Raw genomic sequence first — 8,766 nt, 5'->3', positions numbered from 1 at the left:
ATTATTGATTAGGGCACTATAGAAAATCCCCTAAAAATGTTTGCACTTTATAAATGCAAAAAGTAATAAAAACTCTTAAACATCTACATAACAAGTTGTGATGCATCTATTAAATGGAATATCATACAACTATTAAGCATTTTCTTTACATATGAAAAGACAAGAAATGCAGGATATGTTTATTTTATTACACTTATTTATACTAGTTCTCATGTCTACTTATACACTAAATAATAATGATTAAAAAAACTTTCTCTACTTATTGGGTACATTTTTGAAAATTCTTGTGGAATAGGAAGTAAAATTCTCTAGGAGACCTGCTTTCAAGTAAAAGTACATAATTCCTAAACTGCTTTCTAGAGAGTATAGGCCCAGGAAAACTCAGGGTTTTGGCCTGTTGAGTGGGCATACTGTGCTGAGAAAAATGCATCAATCTGAACTGCAAAGAGATTTTTTTAGGAGGAATATTTTCTTAAAGGAAGGTCTGAATAGGAAAGAAAAGCAAATGTCTCAGTTGAGAGAGGCTTGAAAAGAGATGTTTACAGATGCATATTTAAAACTCAAAATGTAGATGATTTTGTGGGTAAATCCTCCTCCACTCAATCCTAAAGAAACTTCAGTATATATTTCTTTATTTTTTCCTTAAATTAAAAAAAAAAATTTTCCCTTATAGTTGACAGACAATGTTATATTAGTTTCAGGTGTACAACACAGTGATTAGACATTTATATAACTTACAAAATGATGACCTTGATAAGTATGGTACCCATCTAACACCATACACAGTTATTACAATATTATTGACTGTATTCCCTATGCTGTAAGTACATTTTTCTTTCATGATTGTTTGATATAGATTTGCTTCTGGTGATGAGAATAAAGAGCTAAATCCTGCTTTAGAGCTAGCATATGTAAAATCAGAGGCTGCCCACAGAAGGCTCTTCACACACAGGTTACATAAAATATAGTTAGAATTAAAGTACCCTATTCTACAGCTGACTTTAGAGAAATAAAGGGGAAAAAATGAACTTATTTGATTGAATTACAGCTGAACTTAAAACTTAATGAATTTCCTTAAATTCTGTTTTTCTAAGGGAAGTTAATAGTTGTAAACTATGTTAAAGAACATTGAAGTTTTATTTGAAAAGCTAGACTGAAATACAATGAATTCATTAAGCATATTGATTTAAGGATGAAACAGACAGCCCTTATAACAAAAATGGTTCTTTATATATGTTAAATAAAAAATAAAATTATTTCATTTTCTTAAAGTAACAATTTAACAATTATAAAGAAGACAGGCAATTGTAATGGTGTCCTTAGAAATAGTTTCTTCAGGCCAAATGATGATTATTATTAATTTACAGCTGCTCCTACTATACTCCTAATTTTTAAATTAGATCATAATATTCTTCGCATAGAATGTATCTTTAGGCATACTATTTTCACAAACCATATTTTATGAAAATGTTATGAATTCATATATATTTATGAAATGCACCTAAAATAAAAAACAAAACTTGTATTGAATAAACAGTTCTCTGAACTGTTTCTAAAAGAAATTATATATCATAGATAAATTCATTTTTTTCTTCTGAGTCAATTTTGTGTCACACCTTAAAAATAACATTACATACCACATATGACTATTCTGGTGATAATTTTCAGGTGGATTATAAAACTTCCATTGATACTCTAAATGTCTAAAACCTAAGAAATTAACATTAGATAGTAAACTATTAAAATGTAGGTGGATTTGTCTCAACAAATCAGTTGTTAGAGCCATAGCTGATATATTTGATTTAGTATTTGCAATATATATGGCTCTTATATTCCAATGCAGGTCCCATGGTCCTGTAGAAAAAAATAATAATTGCAAGAACATAGCTTTTCCAATAAATTGCAACAGCATTTACAAATACCAAAATAGTTGAAGTCATTTAAATTAATACCATGATTCAAAATGAGGAAAATAGTTCTAAAAAATTATGAAGGACAGAGTATTCTGATTCAAGAGCTTAAGAGGTCAACTTCTCTATCAAAAAAGTTTTAGAAATACCCTGGTGCTTTGATAGAAACAAGTATAAACTATTTACTGTTAAATAAAAATGAACAATAAAATTTAGAGTAGGGGGAAATAAAGTTTTTCTGTTTGTTTTATTAGTTTAGATAATGTGCAGTATATTCTGGGAAGATTTTTGGACCAATGTAAGTATTGATTTCCTTAAAGTTACTTGCAATTTATTAACTCTGGAAAGTTTCAGAGTCTGACACGGGAATGGTGCTTTGCACAGTTATCTGAACAGCACTGATTTGTGAATACCAAAAATAGTCTTAGAGCAAACTATCAAAAATATACTCTATTGATAACTTTTCCTTCAGGAGCCTATTGTAAACACAGAGGTTTCATTTTTAAAGGTGAGTATTTTTCTTGATGTTTCCCCTTGTGGGTGGGGAGTGGGATGCAGGTGTTTGAGTGATGAGGGTATAACAATGCTACCCTTCTGTTTCTTCTAGAAAATAAAAACCACCATGTAATCATGAGCACCTCTCTGATGAGTAATTTATTTATTTATTTATTTATTTATTTATTTATTTATTTTTTAACTTGAGACTGTTTTTGCCAACACCTAACTACTGTCTAGAAGAGGGTTCTTTAGCAGGGTTGTTTTGATTTTTCTTGGAAAAGAAAACCAAGGAACATTAGGCTTGCATTGACCTAAATAATTCTCAGGCCCCAAGAAATTTAATACACTCTGTTCTAAGCAATACAGCTCTGCCTGGTCTCCCAGAGACCTTATAATTTCCTATTGTTCTTCAAGAACATTAACTCAGATTGAGTTAGGAACCAAGGAGAATGAAACTACTTTTATTCTGATTAAAAAATACGTTAAAATTGATTCAGTCCCTTGATTAGTACATGCTCTTTCTCACCATGGCGATTCCTTGCTCTCCTGGCTAAACATACTTTTGCTTCAAATCTCACCTTAGGAGTTTATCTTTCTTCTCTTGCAGCTTTCCTGGACTCTAAAAATTGGGTTACATGCTTAACTTTTGTTCTCACAGTACCTATAATTGTCATACTGGCTTACACTTTCCTGTTTCTCTGTCTATAGCTCCAGCAAACTATGAACTCAGGTTTACTGGTGGATACATTAAGCACTCTGCCTGGTATTGTAGGAATCAATATTTGTTGAAGTAATATTCACTTGAGGGGATTTACAATAATTTGTATTCATTTAAGAGATAGAATGTATGAATGATCTGGATTGCTGAAGTTCATGTCATCCTCACTCCGTTATATACTATTTGTCTGCCTTACCCACAATATACGGTATTTCCAGAACCTACTACATGATTGATGCATATTATCTCATCAAAGAGTTAGCAAATGTACATATCAGGGAACAATGAATAAATTAAAATAAAAAAAAATATTCTTTTTGTACTCCTTATTGCTTATTTGCAAGCATATATAGGACATAGAAGCTTAGAAGACAATATTTCTATCTCAGAAAACATTTAGAAAGAGGCAGTATTCTTTGAAAAAAACAGCTAATTTTTTAGATGGAATCTCATCAGTTCAGGTTTTTTGTTTCCCTCAGCACTTTTTCTCAATATTTTATAAAGACAACTAAAAAATTTATTGAAAATTATTTAACTCTCAATATTAAATGAGTACTCTATATAGATCATATATTTGCTCAAAAATAATAATAACCTAGAAATAGATACACAGACTCTGCTGTTATTTTCCAATTCCTCTTGAGTAGCTCCTCTTAGTGAATCAATTGGCATGATACTTTTAAGGAACTCTGTTCTTTTGCTTTTTCAGTTTCTGGTTCTGTGTGGTCAGTTTGGAAATGGCCATTTCCTTCTATCAGGTATAAATTATAACCCTCGGTTTCAGGTGCTGAAAGGATTTGTTTCTGCAAAGATAAATCAAGTTGTGCATACGTATAGAGAAGAGTAACCGGGTCTGTAAATAGCTGAACAAACGTGAGAGGATCAGACTCGAGCATGGTAAAAAAATCTAAGGCCAGAGTCCAAGAGAAGCAAGGCCAAGGGAGAGGTCTAAAACAGTAGCTGTGGTAGGTCCTCCCAGTACTTCTTGCTTCTCTCATAAGTATCTCCTGCAGTTGGAGTTTTCAACTGAGTATTCAGAGTCTCTTAGGAATTTCACACTTATACAAATTCTCCTATGCTTATTTAGTGTAGGAATTATAGGCTACCTTTTATTAGAAATAGTTGTGTAAAGGTATTTCTCCCACACTACCTGAAAATTCCTGAAGGTTAGGATCAGTTTATAGAAGGGATGTGAAAATACCACATCTTCCTTTTCTAGTCTTTGGATTCTTTTGAATGACTGATATGACACTGGACTAAAAGTGAATTGTCTAGTGACTTTCTAGTCCCTTGGCACTACAGTAAACAGAATTTGCTAAATTCAACCCCTCCATTTCTTTAGAAGAGCAGTCATCAAACAAGGGGCATGGTCCAAATCTGGATTGTCATATGTTTTATAGTTTCACTGGAATATGACCATGCTCATTTATGCATTACCTAGGGCCCCTTTCACCATAGGCATAGCTGAGTAATTGAACTAGAGACCATTTGGTACGAAATACCTAATATATTTTCTGTTGGCCCTTTAAAGAAAAGTCTGAAGCTAGAGCCTTTATATCATGTTGAACTCAGGTTATAAGATCTCTACTGAATGTAGTCCTCAAATTTCCTTCATTTGTTAATCTGAAGAGCAGAATAAAATTAGGATAAAAACTGAGTATGTTCAGTTGATACAAATGCACCCATGATGTGTAGCAGATTATTGATAATTTTCCATTTACAGTATTTTCATTATGTGAGACTAAACTACATCTTACAAGTAATGCAAAATTGTAAGAAGGACCCTGACTGCATCACTAGCAGCTTTCTACGAAGAAATCACTTTTCATTTCTTTCAGCAATTTATAGTATATCATTTAATTTGGTTACATATGGACCATTAACAGTTGACAGCTGTCCAATAAGGTCAGATAAAATGACTCATTAAAGTCATGTTATAAAAAAACCTGACCAACTGTTTTGTTTCCTATAGTTTCAGTTTTGGCAAGAATTCTCTTTTATCTTCATGGGTTCCCAAAATAGGCAAATACTCATGTGATATGAGTTTAGTCATGCTAGAGAAATTTTTAGCATCCAGGATAAAAATAAGTATAATTTAGATTGATTTGGTAATTGTGTGTGTGTGTACGTGTGTGTGTGTGAGCTATGCACATGATTTTGTCAACTTTGAACTACAGAATTTTTATTGCAGCATGTAGTTGATTTCTATCCAGTTCAGTTACCTTTATTTAAAAGAATGACTTATGGATTATTTAAGTTATTAATTAATTTTTAATGGGAAAATTTTAGTTAAGAATGACTATACTGACATTTTGATGTAAAATCAGTATTTATTACATAGCGTGTTATGATATTGGTCTTCAGTCCTTCCTTAAGGATTGACAATACTTGTATTATTGAGAAAGTTACCTCTAAATTTATCTATCTTGAAAGCTTTGTGGTGTGTCCTAGTATATTCTTGATCCTATTAATATAGCTTTTCTTAATTGGATGAACTTCACATTAATAGTAGAGTTTATAGTTTTTGCATTATGCACTCATTCAAAGTAGTCTTTATTTACCACATTTTTTTATTGATAAATTCCATGTATTAGTCAGGCTGACTAATGCCAAAATACCATAGACTGGGGGGGCTTAAACAACAGAAATTCATTTCTTAAAGTTCTGGAGAATGGAAGTCCAAGATCGAGGTTCTGGCTGATTCAATTTCTGGTAAAGGCTTTCTTCATAGCTTGTATATAACCATCTACCTTCTTGCTGTGTCCTCACATGAGAGAAAGAGAGAGAGGACAAGGAGAGAGAGAGAGAGAGAGAGAGAGGGAGAGAGGGAGAGAGGGAGGGAGAGAGAGATCTTCCTATTTTTGTTAAATTTAAAAAATATAACTTTAGAAATTAAATTAAAAATTTAACTCTTAGAAAATGTTCCAAGTAAAATAATGTGTATATTGGATATGAAGAATATTATACCTTTACTTATTCTCCCCTTTCTTTACCATGTTTTGTGTAGCAATAGGTGAGTCTGTCAGTAGTAAGATAGTCTAACTTGTTTTTGAAGCCATCAATGAATCATAGTGAACATAAACATTTAAAAATCACTCTCTTTATGAGGGGGAAAAATGGAGGGATACAATTCATGTTCATTTTCCTTCGAAGTTTGCTGTGTGTTATATTCCTAACATATGCGTGTGGAATGCTCTAGGGTAAATCTGAAAGCAGAAACAAATCATGACGTTTATAACCATTTGCTAACACAAGGCTATATTATTTCAGGCTGTTGTAAATTTGTAGAGCGTCACCATCTGTGTCTCCTTAAAATTTATAACAGGAGAAAGGAGAATACGTCTCAAAACTTCAAGTTTATTCTCTTGGCATAGATTTAAACCATCCATCCATTTCTGCCCTAAACCCAGAGACTGCATATTTGTGGGTTTTCCTACTTGCATGTCAATTACTACTAAAAACCAATATAGAGCAGCGGTCCCCAAACTTTTTGGCACCAGGGGCCCATCCTCCTATGAGAATTTAATGCCTGATGATCTGAGATGGAGCTGAGGTGGTGATGCTAAGCACTGGAGAGCAGCTGCAAAATACGGATGCAGCTTTACTTACTTGCTAGCCGCTCACCTCCTTCTGTGTGGCCTGATTCCTAACAGGCCAAGACCGGTACCAGTCTTCGGATTGGGGATTGAGGACCCCTATCTTATAGTGCAGAATTCATTCTTACATATGGTCTCTATTTGACAGCTAGGAATTTTTTTTACCTCTCTGTTATTTTATTATTCTCCTTAATATGAGTGTGTTCATATTTCTCTATAAAACTGTATAATTACAAAAAAAATTAATTGAAACTAGTTAATAAAAGGTGCCCTGTGGATTTTTAGAAACCATTTGATGCGACTAATATGCTTTTTAGTTCTCACTACTTTAAAGTTTTATCATAAACGAAATTTAAGTCACCTTAATTGAAAATGACAGTGACATTAACTTGAAGACTTTTAATTTAAATTTAGCCATACTACTTTAGTTCATCAATTGAAAATACAGAGACAGGAAAGGAGTGATTATTTTTATTTACTTTTAAGTAATTTATCACGCTTGATTATTTTCTTAATACTCATGATTTGTAAAGTACTTTGGAAGTGAAAAATACCTCCTGTGTTAATTTTAATTTATATTTATATTTATATAGTGCATATGTCTTTCCTCCTGAATTCTCTGTTCCCTTAGTTGATTTTTCTATCCTTATATCAATTTCCTGCTATATTAGTTACTTTACAGTAGGCCTTCATATGTGGTAATGTAAGTCCTCCAAATTTGTTCTTTCTCGATTACGTAGGATATATTAAATCCTTTGAATTGTCATGTAACTTTAGAGTTATCTTGATAATTTCCACAACAATTTCTACTGTGATATCGATTAAGACTACATTCAATTCGTGGAGAATTGGTATCTTTACAACACTGAACATTTTAATCCACAGACATGGTACATCCTCTACTCAGATTTTTTTAATGTCTCTTCTTCAATAATATTTTGTAGTTTGCGTGTAACTTTTGTTAGATTTATTCCTAGGTATTTTATATTATGTGCTTCTCATAAATTATATCTAATTTTTTGTTTTTTACTTTTATATATTTATTTATCAGTGGACACTTGAGTTGTTTCTGCCTTTTGGCTGTTGCAAATAATGATACTAAAGAAGATGGATTCACATGTCTCTTTGAATCTCTACTTTCAATTCTCTTGGATATAAACCCAGAAGTGGCATTGCTGGATCCTAGCCTTAATTTGTGGGGGAACCACCATACTTTCTCCCACAGCAGATATACCATTTTTAAAAATTTTATTTATTCATTTAAATTAGTTTCAAGAATACATTACATTGGTTAGACAACTATATAGATCATAAAACGATCCCCCCAATTGTTCCCTCCCTTCCTTGGCCCTCCACCTAGCCAGCATATTAATGCTAACTGCATTCCCTGTGCCGTGATCCCCTTCCCCGTGACTATCTATCAACTACTAATTTGTAATTCTTTAACCTTTCACCCCATTCTCTCATCTCCCCAATCCTCCTCCTCTGTCACCAAATTATCCACTATATTTTTGAGTCTGTTTTTGATTGGTTTGTTCTTTTTGTTCCTTAGATTCCGCATATAACTGAAATCGTATGGTATTTATATTTGTCATTTTACATTCCAGCCAACAGTGCACAAGGGTTCCATTTTTTTTTCACATTCTTGCCAACACTTACTTTCTATTTTTCCCTTTTTTTTTAATAGTAGCCACCTGTGAGTATGATGTAGTATGTTATTATGGTTTTAATTTTCATTTTCCTTATGATTAATGAGTTGAACATCTTTATTTGCTTATTGGCCATTTCTATATCTTCTTTGGAGAAATGTCTATTGAAGTCTTTTGCTCATTTTTGAATTAGATTGTTTCGGTTTGTTTTGTGGTTGACTTGTAGGGGTTATTTATCTAGTTTAGATATTAACCCCTTATTAGATATAACTTGCAAATATTTTCTCCCATCTCTTGGATTGGCTTTTCACTCTATTTCGTAGTGTCCTGTGATGCACAAAAGGTTTCATTTTGATAGAGTACAATTTATCAATTTAACATTTTTTTAAAATTGT

Source organism: Pteropus vampyrus, unplaced genomic scaffold, assembly GCF_000151845.1.
Source record: "Pteropus vampyrus isolate Shadow unplaced genomic scaffold, Pvam_2.0 Scaffold88, whole genome shotgun sequence".
NCBI lineage: Eukaryota > Metazoa > Chordata > Mammalia > Chiroptera > Pteropodidae > Pteropus > Pteropus vampyrus.
The sequence above is the reverse complement of the archived record's forward strand: the minus strand, read 5'-3'. Positions refer to the sequence as shown.